The sequence below is a fragment of the Delphinus delphis genome, chromosome 5 (assembly GCF_949987515.2).
Source record: "Delphinus delphis chromosome 5, mDelDel1.2, whole genome shotgun sequence".
NCBI classification, from domain to species: domain Eukaryota; kingdom Metazoa; phylum Chordata; class Mammalia; order Artiodactyla; family Delphinidae; genus Delphinus; species Delphinus delphis.
The window spans coordinates 15,368,686-15,381,008 of record NC_082687.1 but is presented as its reverse complement, the minus strand read 5'-3'; positions in this window follow the sequence as shown (position 1 = coordinate 15,381,008).

Genomic DNA, 12,323 nt, shown 5'->3' with positions numbered 1-12,323 from the left:
TTAGTCTATGATCATACTTTGTTCATAATATTTCTCCTTTATTTTTCTTTTCTTTTTAACTTTCCAACCTAGAATAGAATATGTAGAATTTATATGTCAGCACTCTCTAGATATTTTGACATACTTTATTTTAAAAGGTGCTTCACTCTTTTCTCTCACACAAATGAAACTATAGTTTTATCTCAGTTTATTTTTTTCTGCATTACTGAAACAAATTCAAATGAATTTTAAACTTAAAAACATAGGTATATTAAAGATAGTCCTTGAAAAGATAAATTATATTCCCACAGATAATTATTAATACAGTCACAATTCCCCTTCTTTTTTGTCTGTTATTTGGTAAGTTATACATCTACCCCAAGGCAGCTCTTGAGTTGCAATACAGTAAATTCTCAGTTGACTAACCATCTGGTTACAAAACTTTAAGGAAATCACTCTGAGTTTCCAAGGAGTTGTTCAAAGGTGAAAAGTCTTTAGTGTGAGAGATTGAATATACAAAAGCACAGTAGTTAGAGTATCTATGAGAGTAGAACCTTTACTTCCACCTTACTTTTCTCAGGCCCTTTCTCTTTCTCTTTGTCTTCTGGGACCCCTATAATTTGAATGTTAGTGTGTTTAATGCTCTTCCAGAAGTATCTGAGATTGTCCTCATTTCCTTCCATTCTTTTTTCTTTTTTTATTCTATTCTTTGGCAGTGATTTCCACCCCTCTGTCTTCCACCCCACTTATTCATTCTTCTGCCTCAGTTATTCTGCTATTGATTCCTTCTAGTGTATTTTTCATTCAATTATTGTGTTGTTCATCTCTGTTTGTTTTATATATCTTCCATCTCTTTTAAAACTTTCTTGTATCTTCTGAGTCTATACCTCCATTCTTTTTTCCAAGATGTTGGATCATCTTAACTATCGTTACTGTGAATTCTTTTTCAGGTAGATTGCCTGTCTCCTCTTCATTTAATTGTTCTTGCAGGTTTTTATCTTGCTCCTTCGTCTGCAACATATTTCTCTGTCATCTCATTCTGTCTAACTTACTGTGTTCGTGGTCTCCATTCCACAGGCTGCAGGATCATTGTTCCTCTTGCTTCTGGTGTCTGTCCCTTTTTGGTTGAGGTTGGTCCAGGGGCTTGTGCAGGTTTCCTGGTGGGAGGGACTGGTGCCTACCCTCTGGTGGGTGGAGCTAGGTCTTGTCCCTCTGGTAGGCAGGGCGGTGTCAAGGAGTATGTTTTTGGGTGTCTGTGAGCTTAGTACGACTTCAAGCAGGCTGTCTGCTGGTGGGTGGGGCTGTGTTCCTGTCTTGCTTGTTGTAGCCTGAGGTGTTCCAGCACTGGAGCCTGCATACTGTTTGGTGGGGCTAGGTCTTGGTGCTGAAATGGGGCCTCTGGGAGAGCTTACACCAAATAATATTCCCTGGGGCCTACCCTACCAGTGTTCTTGTCCCCATAGTGAGCTATAGCCAACCCTCCAAGAGTGGAGTCTGTTTCCCCCAGCCCCACGTAGCTCCTGCACTCAAATCCCCCTGGTCTTCAAGGCTAAGTGCTCTGGGGGTTCTTCCTCCCAATGTCAGACCCTCAGACTCTCTTGGAGGGCTATTTTTATCTGGGAATATCCCTGTGTGTTTAATTTTTTTTTTTTTTTTTGGGTGCAAGGACAGTTTTAATATGGATGATTGCCACCTCTTTCCTCAGTGTATGCTGGCCGTTATCCCCTTGATAGGGGGTTAACTGGTGTTTTGGTGACCAGAGCCTGCCCTGGGTATTGAGCGGGGCCTCCTCTTTGTTCTTTGGTTGTCACAGCCCTGTCAGGGGTGGGGTCTGCTGCCTAGTTGTTGGAACAGAGGCCCCCAGATCTGTTTCTGAGCTGTGTTTCTGATCTGAGGTGTGAGGTAGGTAGGATTGGAGCACTCCCAGTGGGCGAGAAGCTACTGAGTATTCCTCCTCTGGAGCTGTCCATGTGTCTGTGTGCACTGTTGTGTTACCTCTCCCTCGCTGTGTGGGCTCATGAAGTACACTGTTGTTGGCACTGTTCTCGGTCCAACCTTAACCATAGGTATGCCAGCAATTGGCCCTAGTGACTCTCAGGCATTGTTTTCCGTAGGCCACCAACACAGACCCACTGAAGTCAGGTCCCAGGACTGTGGTCATCGTGCACGTGGACCTGCTGTGGGGGCTATGGAGGCAGCTCAGACTCTGGCCTGGCCCATCCCCCATGTGTACGTGCCCACAAAGCCCACAGCTGCTAAAGCCAGACCCATCTCAGTGACAGAAGCACTTGTTATCCATTCAGATATTCTGCAGGCACTGAATTTACAAAGCCATCAATGGAAGTGTAAATCAGTGGTTTGTGCAGGAGAGATTTCAGCTCTTCTTCCTTAGTCACATGGCCCCTGGGACTCAGCTGTGGTTTCAGTCCCACCTCTGCTTGTGGGCCACCCACTGACATCTGCTCCTGAGGCTTGCAGAGCACACGAGCCCACCCATGTGGGAAGGGGCTGGAGGGCAGTTGGGGTGCACAAGCCCACCCAGGTGGAAGGGGGCCAAGGCGGTGATCAGGACGAGTGGGCCACCCAGGCAGGAGGGTACCGGTGTGATGATCGGGATGCGCCAGCCCGTCAGGTGGGAAGGGGCAGAGGTGGAGATCTGGGCAAGCAGGCCACCTAGGCAGGGAGGGGCAGAGAGATAGCAGCCAGAGGCACGCAAGCCCGCTCAGTGGGGAGCCCTCTCTAGTGCCTAGGGAGGCGGGGGCTGTTTCATGAGGAGAGCCCTGCCTTTTGCGCGTCACTCAGCGATGGCAATTCTCTTCAGTGGTGTTCTGGGCTTCCTCCACAAGCATTCCTCGTTGCAGAGCTCCTCCCTTCCATCCCCTCAGGCTGTCTCCTCACAGCCAACAGCAGTCCCCTCCCTGGTCTGCTCTCCAAACCCCACATTCCAGCACCCAGCCCCTGTGCGCACCAGCGGACACAAGTGTCATGCTGGGGTGCGCCGGTCTGTGGCATGGACCATCAGTGTAGATCTCACACTGTCCTGCCTGCCGCTGGTTGCTGTGCTCTCCTCTGAGCCCCTGAAGCTCTCCTTGTGTCCCAGCTGATCTCCCTGCCTATGAGGGGGCTTCCGCAGATGCGGGAAGCTCTCCTCTCCTTTAGCTCCCCCACCCCCAGGGGCTCAGGTCCCGTCCCACTTCCTCTCCTCTTCCTTTTCCCTTTTTCTTTCTTTCATCCTACCCAGTTACGTGAGGGATCTTTCTTGTCCTTTTAGGTGTCTGATGTCCTCTGTTAGTGTTCAGCATGTGCTCTGTGAGAATTGTTCCATTTGTAGATTTTTTTTTTTTTTTTTTTTTTTTTTTTGTGGTACGTGGGCCTCTCACCGTCGTGGCCTCTCCCGTTGCAGAGCACAGGCTCCGGACGCGCAGGCTCAGCGGCCATGGCTCACGGACCCAGCCGCTCCGCGGCATGTGGGATCCTCCCGGACCGGGGCACGAACCCGTGTCCCCTGCATCGGCAGGCGGACTCTCAACCACTGCGCCACCAGGAAAGGCCCTGTAGATGTGTTCTTGATGTGTTTATGGGGAGAGGAACTCCATGTCCTCTTAGTCCTCCGCCATCTTGACTCCCCTCCAGAATTTTTTAAAATGTTAAAAATTATTTAAAAGATTAAATGAACAGACTGGATAATAGACTACATGGGACAAAAGATTAAGTAGGTAATCTGAATATTAAGAAATCTTTCAGAAGGCAGGTAAACAATGGTAAATATGACAAATAATTAAAATACTTGGAGGCAAGAGGATCTCTCTCTTAAGGAATATAGTTAACTTTTTAGTTTTCTGGGTTTTTTCCAGCTTTATTGAGATAGAATTGACATATGACACTGTGAATATTTAAGGTATACAAAGTGATGATTTGATACACATATATAGTGAAATGAGTACCAAATAAGGTCAGTTAACACATCCTTCACCTCACATAATTACCATTTGCTGTTGTCATGTTGAGAACATTGAAGCTCTACGCTCATAGCAACTTTCAAGTATACAATATAGTATTTTTTACTTTAGTCACCATGATGTACTTTAGATCCCTCCACCTTATTCATCTTATAACTGCAAGTTTGTATCCTTTGACCAACATGTCCCCATTTTCCCACCCATCAGCCTCTGGCAACCACCATTCTATTCTACTCTGTTTCTATAATTAGATGTTTTTAGATTCCACATCTAAATCATACCATGCAGCATTTGTCTTTTCCTGTTTCACTTATTTCACTTGGCATATGCCCTCAAGGTCCATCCATGTTGTCTTGTTGCAAATGGCAGGATTTCCTTCTTTTTTTTTAATCACTGAGCAATATGTGTGTGTGTGTGTGTGTGTGTGTGTGTGTGTGTACTATACACATATATTCACATTTTCTTTATCCATTCATCTGTCTATGGACTTTTAGGTTCTTTCTATGTCTTAGCTATTGTGAATAATACTACAGTGAGCATGAGAATGCAGATATCTCTTTGATATCCTGTTTTCATTCCCTTTGGATAAATACCCACAAGTGGGATTGCTGGATCATATGATAGTCTTGATTTTTTGAGTAAACTTCATACTGTTTTCCATAGCAGCTGTACCAATTTACCAATTTACATTCTCACCAGCAGTACACAAGTGTTCCCTTTTCTCCACAGCCTCAGCAGAATTTGTTATCTCTTGTCTTTTTGATAATAGCCATTACAACAGGTATGTGGTATATCTCACTGTTATTTTGATTTGCATTTCACTGATGCTTAGTGATTTGTCTGGTCATATATAATAAAGCCATTGTAGCATGCCACCTTTCTTATCCTTTTTATTTAGTTATCAATATATTACGTAGGCAGCTCTGGCATTTTTATTTAATGAAAACTGACCCTTTTTCCAAGCATTCAGATCATCCCTTGTGAGAGTATTAAGTTATTTGCTATCAGAGAGTACCCAATATAGACAAAAACTCTCTCTTACCCAGCTTTATGTTCTACCCACCTGCTGCCACCCTCATGATCCCTTCCGGGCCTACTTCCCATGTCCTGCTGGCACATATTAGCCAGAGCTTGCAGCTTCTTCAATATATAAAACCTCTTCATCCTGATTAGGTCCACTAATTTCTGGTTGAGTTATACTGAGATTTTACCCTAATTATGAGTCTTTTGGTTTTGTTTTTGTTTTTTACTCATTGCCTTCTAACTAACTTTTTTTTATTTTTATTTAATTTTTATTGGAGTATAGTTGTTTTACAATCTTGTGCTAGTTTACACCGTACAGCAAAGCCAATCAGCTATATGTATACATATATCCCCTCTTTTTTGGATTTCCTTCCCATTTAGGTCACCACAGAGCACTGAGTAGAGTTCCTGGTGCTATACAGTAGGTTCTCATTAGTTATCTATTTTATACATAGTATCAATAGTGTATATATGTCAATCCCAGTCTCCCAGTTCATCCCACCCGCCCCCCTCCCCCTTCCCCCCTTGGTGTCCCTACCTTTGTTCTCTATGTCTGTGTTTCTATTTCTGCTTTGTAAATAACATCATCTATACCAATTTTTTTCAGATTCCACCTATATGTGTTAATGTACGATATTTGTTTGTCTCCTTCTGACTTAACTTCACTCTGTATGACAGTCTCTAGGTCCATCCATGTCTCTACAAATGCAGTGTTTGATCTTCGTAATAAATGGAATATAAAAAAGCTGAACTCACAGAAATAGAGAATAGAATATTGGTTGCCAGGGGTTGAAGGATGGGGAAATGGGGAGATGTTAGTCAAAAGGTACAAACTTCCAGTTATTCGATGAATAAGTTCTGGGGATCTAATATACAGCATAGTGGCTGTAATTAACAATGCTGTATTGTATATTTAAAAGTTACTAAGAGAGTAGATTTTAAATGTTCTCGCAGCAACACACACACAAAATGATAACTTCGTGAGGTAATGGATGTGTTAGCCATCCTTACTACATTTTGCAATATATATGTGTATCAAACCATCCAGTTACACATCTTGAACTTACACAATTTTTATATCAATTATATCTCAGTAGAACTAGACAAAAATAGTCTGTTGGCCAAGAGGGCAGTTGAGGGCACATCTTGAAGAGGGCATGCATTGTTTTGTACATTCTTGCCTTACTGGAAATTCTTGCATTGTTTTAAGCAAGCAGCTAGAAAAGCGGATCTGTCTGCTAAGAAAAAGGATTTGACCTTGAGAGAGGGTTAAGCAGAACCTCAAGATTCTCAAATGCACCGACGCAGGTACCCACTTTAAAATCTCTGGGTTTTATTATTACTTCTACACCAGGCCCTGGCCTGGCATAGAAGACTTGCTGAGGCTGAGCATTCAGGCTTTTCTGAAGTTCTGCACTGCTATAGTTGTATCCTGGTCTTGAACTTTAATGGTTCTGCCCTAGGACTTCAATGACAGTCTCTTTAAATGGTATTAATAAGGCCTTTTAACTCTACCTTGCTTTAAGTTATTGATTAAGAAATGTGAGCCTGTCATTTTTTTTCTCTTCAAAATATCAGTGGTGCTTAAGAACAAGCATTCAATTCTACATTTCTCACATTTTCTTTTTCTATTACACCTTTCAAATGCTGGAGACATTGTACCAGCTAGTGTACCCCATTCCACCTATATGCCACCTCGGTTCACTATAGCTATAGTATGACAGGGTCCATCAGTCCTTTACCTGCCATAGTGATGGGACACTCAAGGTCATACAGTCAATAAATGACCCAGCTCCAGATGTCATTCTTAGAACTTTTTTTCTGAGGACCACTCCTGAATCTAGAACCAAGCCCACTCTTTGGTGGGATTTCCTCGACGAAGTGACTGAAATGGGGATTCTTACCAGCCCTCTTGGCACAGTGGGCAGTGCGTCAGCCTCATAATATGAAATGGGGATTCTTGTACTGTTATTTATTGGGGGAGTACCCTTAGGATAAGGGGAGTGAAGGAGCTGAGATAGCCAGGGGAAAATGCTAAAGAATAATGAAAACTTAGATGGAAACTAGCTTTATTCTGAAGCATAATGTTACTCACACATGTGACAGTGGATCTAGGATTCAGTCTTTGGCTAGGATCTGTTGGGTAGAAAGGAAGAAGCATAGACTCCCATGTAAGGGGACCAAGGAGAATTCTCCAGAGAAGTAGGTTGCTCTGAGTTTTTTTTTTAATTTTATTTATTTATTTTAATATCTTTATTGGAGTATAATTTCTTTACAAGGGTGTGTTAGTTTCTGCTGTATAACAAAGTGAATCAGCTATACCTACACATATATCTCCATATCCCCTCCCTGTTGCGTCTTTATGTGCTAATACATCGAGTAGCTGGGGGATTAGGACACCAGCCTCCAAAGGAAGATTAGACGGGACACCAAAGGTATCCACTATGCCTTCCTAATGCTTATTTCCTAAATTATCATGACATGGAAAGGACATGAGACTAGCAGATGAGCCCATGTCCTACCTAGCAGTTATTTAGTTCAGTATAGCAGACACATGCTATACTGAGTATCTATATTATACAATTATATTTCCTTGTACAATTTTATGTGAGGTGATGTGCACAGGCTTGAGACTCGAAGAATTACCAGTGAATGATTACAGTCATTCTAGTCGATGACACATTTATCATATGTGACAAATTTACTTCAGGGAGTACACCAAAATTATGGCAGCCCAAAATTAAAATACTAATGATTTCCAATGAGTGTTTTTTACTATCACTATTCAAATAGTTCATAACATAAATATTTTAGATTACATTGTAGTCCAACATCTGCAGATCATCTGAACCTTTTTTGCCAAGTTATAGGTAACCAAAAATAACATCTTTACAAAGCTCTATAATAGAGAGATGTAAAGGTAGGAAAATCAACCCCAGCACTGTTGAAACTCAATATTTGGTACCTTCATGTAGCAGGCCTCATTATATTCCATTTTGTTTGCTCATTTCTTCATAATACACAGGTATATGTTGCCCCTCCTTTTATGTCATGGACCTCTCTAAAACAGAAAATATTTGAGTAGCATTTGTGGTTAGAAACTACACTCTTCATTCATTTCTCCCATTAGTCATATTGAGTTGGCCAAAGAGTTCGTTCGGATTTTTCATAAGACGTTACGAAAAACCCAAATGAATTTTTTGCCCAACACAATAGATAGATACAAGTCCCTTACGCTCTGTCACTTTATCATTTCTTCTCTTCCATCCTCCATGAGAACCATACCAAGGCCAGTGTATATAATGATTAATGTGCCCTAAATTCATAGACTTGGATACTTGCTCTTCTATACCCTTGTATCAGAAATGGTCCAAGAACTGGGCCACACCCTCTAGAGCACGTCAAACATCAAAAGCCAATATTTTATTTCCCCCTCCCAAATGAACATCACTGGGCAAATTTCCTATTCCCCAAGGAACATCTGAATGACATATTGCTGACCAAGCAGCCTTTCCACAGGCCAGAACCTAAAACATTTACAGATTAGAAAGTAAATAAGCATATAGTATATGCTAATTCTTTCCTCATGAATAGTTACTTCTGTTTTCACTATTTAATGAAGTTATGGACTATGGCCTCCATGTGAAACACAGTAATTAGGAATCAATTACACTTTATATTGAAACACTGGTTACTCTGCTGCTGTGGGATAATTGGGAAATAACTATATTGTCATTTTTATGTACTTTGGCTACATTGAATCGTAACATTTCAGTGATGACGTGCTGGCAAATTACACATACATTTGTTCATATTAGGTCATGAAACGTGAACACAGTGTGAAAAAACTGCTCTTTTAGAATGAACTCCAAAGATAATGTATAAATTCAAGCAGCTATGCAAAAACAGCCAAGGCTTCTCAATTAATTTCCATTCCCAGTGCAATTAGTGCTACTTGATAGAATGTGGTGCAATATTAGAAAATGGATCTAAATGCCTTGCTGGTTTGTGTGTGTGTGGGGGTGTGTGTGTGTGTGTGTGTGTGTTAACTTGACTGTTAAAAGGAATTGAAAAACTCAGATTAAAGATTTTTTTAGGGCTTCCCTGGTGGCACAGTGGTTGAGAGTCCGCCTGCCGATGCAGGAGACACAGGTTTGTGCCCCGGTCCGGGAAGATCCCACATGCCGCGGAGCGGCTGGGCCCATGAGCCATGGCCACTGAGCCTGCGTGTCCGGAGCCTGTGCTCCGCAGCGGGAGAGGCCACAACAGTGAGAGGCCCGTGTACCGCAAGAAAAAAACAATTTTTTTTTACAGAATAAAAAATGATTTATTTAAAAATTCAAATATTTTGAGAATAACATTAAAATAAGTAAATAGAAGCACTAATAAGTTGGCATCCATTGTCCTGAAGAGGTTTTCAATTGGAACTTTTTAGAGAGGTGTGATTTTTTTGCTCATTATGTGGCTAGGTAACAAAACCTTGTGATATTGGAGAAATACTTTGTTTTGCTTGCTTGTGTGTATTGCTAGCATTGATATTGCTAATCCAGTCTCACAGGGACAAGTAGTGGTGACAAATCTTGAGCCAAGAACTTAAAGATTCTAATATGAATGTCATCAGAATTTCTACACTAAAGATAAATATATTGCTGTTTACCTTCTAAAAACAAAGCAAAGGAACTCTCAAGAACTTTACTTAGGTGACACCTGTATTAACAGAACATTGATGGCCCATAGTTTAGATGTCCTGTCTCAACTTTTGGTTAGTGAGCTGAATTCAGAATGCTGATGTATAGTTTTTGCCATCGTCTTCCTGCTTTTCATTTCTTTTCCTTACATTTTTTTAATTTAAAAAATATCTGCTATTTAAAAAAATTAGAGATTTCACTCTCACATCACACATAAGTAGTTTGAAAATGTAGGAGCAAAAATTTACTTGTAGTATAGGTACAGGAAAGCTCAGTTAAATGGTTTTTTACATCTGCCAAGTGTTAAGACTGTATCTGTTGATGGTAACTATCCTGGTGTGAAGTATCCTCAATCTGAAAAACAAGGATAGTCTTTCCTGGCTTCCAATTATACTTTTACATGGCCACAATTGAAAAATGTAAGCCTCTCAGAATACTTGGATCTCAAATGTTTCATAAAAGTAGTGTTCAGTTATAAATGGATCCCTTTCTATGCTTTGAAATGTAATGTGTGTACTTTCCTCCAGTGGGTAGGTGGGTAAGAGCAAGAGTTGCAGTCCTTAAAATAAATTGAAAGCATTCTTCCAGAGCTGCATTCGACTAATACCATCCATATTATCTTCAGTCAAACCACCCCACCAAATGAGGCGGTAGAGACACCTTATAAACATCAAACTAGTCTACAAGCCTGATACACTTGATCACTGATTACCCAGTTACTTAAGAGGCGGAATCTGAGCACAAAACAAAAGTAATTAAGTACAGGAGATTTGTTGTTTAATTATAAGCAAACTAAGTAAAACAGAGGTATTACTGTGAAAGGAAAAATATAACAGAAATTGTCTCAAATGTGACTCTTTAAAGCATTACTTAGTAGTCAAGTGACTTGCATCATTTAACAATAGAAAATTAAGAAAATGGGCAAAAATGTGTTTTGCACTTCCTGAGGTGCAATTTGGTTCTCTTTTTTTTAAAATTTGTGTAATTGTGAAATTAAATTTAACAAGTGGTGAAGGAAGTAAAATTATTTTAAATGCCTTTTGATACTAAATTTTTGACAAAGAGTAAATAAACACTCTTTTATCTACTTGCACTCTTTTCTGATGAGCCTAGTATCAGTAAAAATAGGTCACCTTGGAGATATAGGATAATAGCAACATTAGCTTCACATATCCTCTGAAAAAGAAGAAAATAGAATGCAGTAATATGCATGATCATGCAAATCTAAAAGCTCCTAGATTTCCATTTTTTCAGTTGTTTCTCAAAGTTAAATTTAAAATATAGGGAGACTTTTCTCCCTGAATTACTCTTTATTTCTATCTGATTAGAGTTTCTATTAAACACATGCTCAGTAGCAACTGAAATATTAAATGGAAACACACATCTGTTTCTATTTGAGTATTTTCAACCTGAAACTGGCAGTTTTCTAAGACTTAATCCAAACTGTTAACCAGTATGTGTTTTCTGATGAGATTTCGGCAAAGCAGTGTCACATGTAAGGAGGGAAGATTACTGCTACAAGTGAGATGTTGCTCAGCCAGAACTGAAGAATTCTCAGGAATGTATTACTCCCATCTTACTGTACAAACACCCATAATAATCTTTGTTCTCAGATCAACACGTCTCCATTTCTGGTATTGATTTTAGGTGATTTTGCAATGGTAGATAGTGTGCTGGGTTTTGAATAAATAATTAGTATCTACGTAATGCTTTAGAGTAGAGGAGAATGATAGGAAATGATTGTCACTAGGACACATATGCCAGCGGAATGATCAGAATGCTTTTATTGATGATCCGGAGAGTAATTCTAGCTCCTAGTAGAGCATGGTGAGTGAGGATACCAGCTATCAGATTGTTCACTTCTGTAATTGAGTAATGACACTATTTATGTATAATTAAAAGGAACATGAAACTTTTGACCTCTGGCTGTCATTAATTTTTTTTTTAATATATAATTTTTTTTTGTATATAATTTTTTTTATGTATAATTAAGAGGAACATGAAATTATGTATAATTAAGAGGAACAACCAACTTTTGACCTATGGCTGTCATTAATTTTTTTTTTTAATATTTATTTATTTATTTATTTATTTTTGGCTGTGTTGGGTCTTCGTTTGTGTGCGAGGGCTTTCTCTAGTTGCGGCAAGCGGGGGCCACTCTTCATCGCAGTGCACGGGCCTCTCACTATCGCGGCCTCTCTTGTTGCGGAGCACAGGCTCCAGACGCGCAGGCTCAGTAGTTGTGGCTCACGGGCCTAGTTGCTCCGCGGCATGTGGGATCTTCTGTCATTAATTTTTGATATGCTAGACATTTCACCTGGAGCCTCATACACATTCTTTGCAATAACCCTTAGATTATGATTGTGATGAACTCTCTTTTTCTTTTTTTAGCTGTATTTTCTTTAGTAAAATGCTGCCTAATTTTCACTGTGACTGATATCAGTATATTCCCATAGAATGTACATGATCGACCTTGAAGAAAAATTATAGAATCAGGCAAAAGTATTATTGAAAAATTGGTATTACATAACAAAGACAAGATATCATTATTGGCATAGTAAGAATTGCCAACACAAAGAAAAGTATAAAAACTTCACCTAAAGTTTAATAAAAAAAGACTGGAGTGTGGAAGGAGATTTTTGCAATATAAGGGTAAAGTGCTTTGCTTACTTTA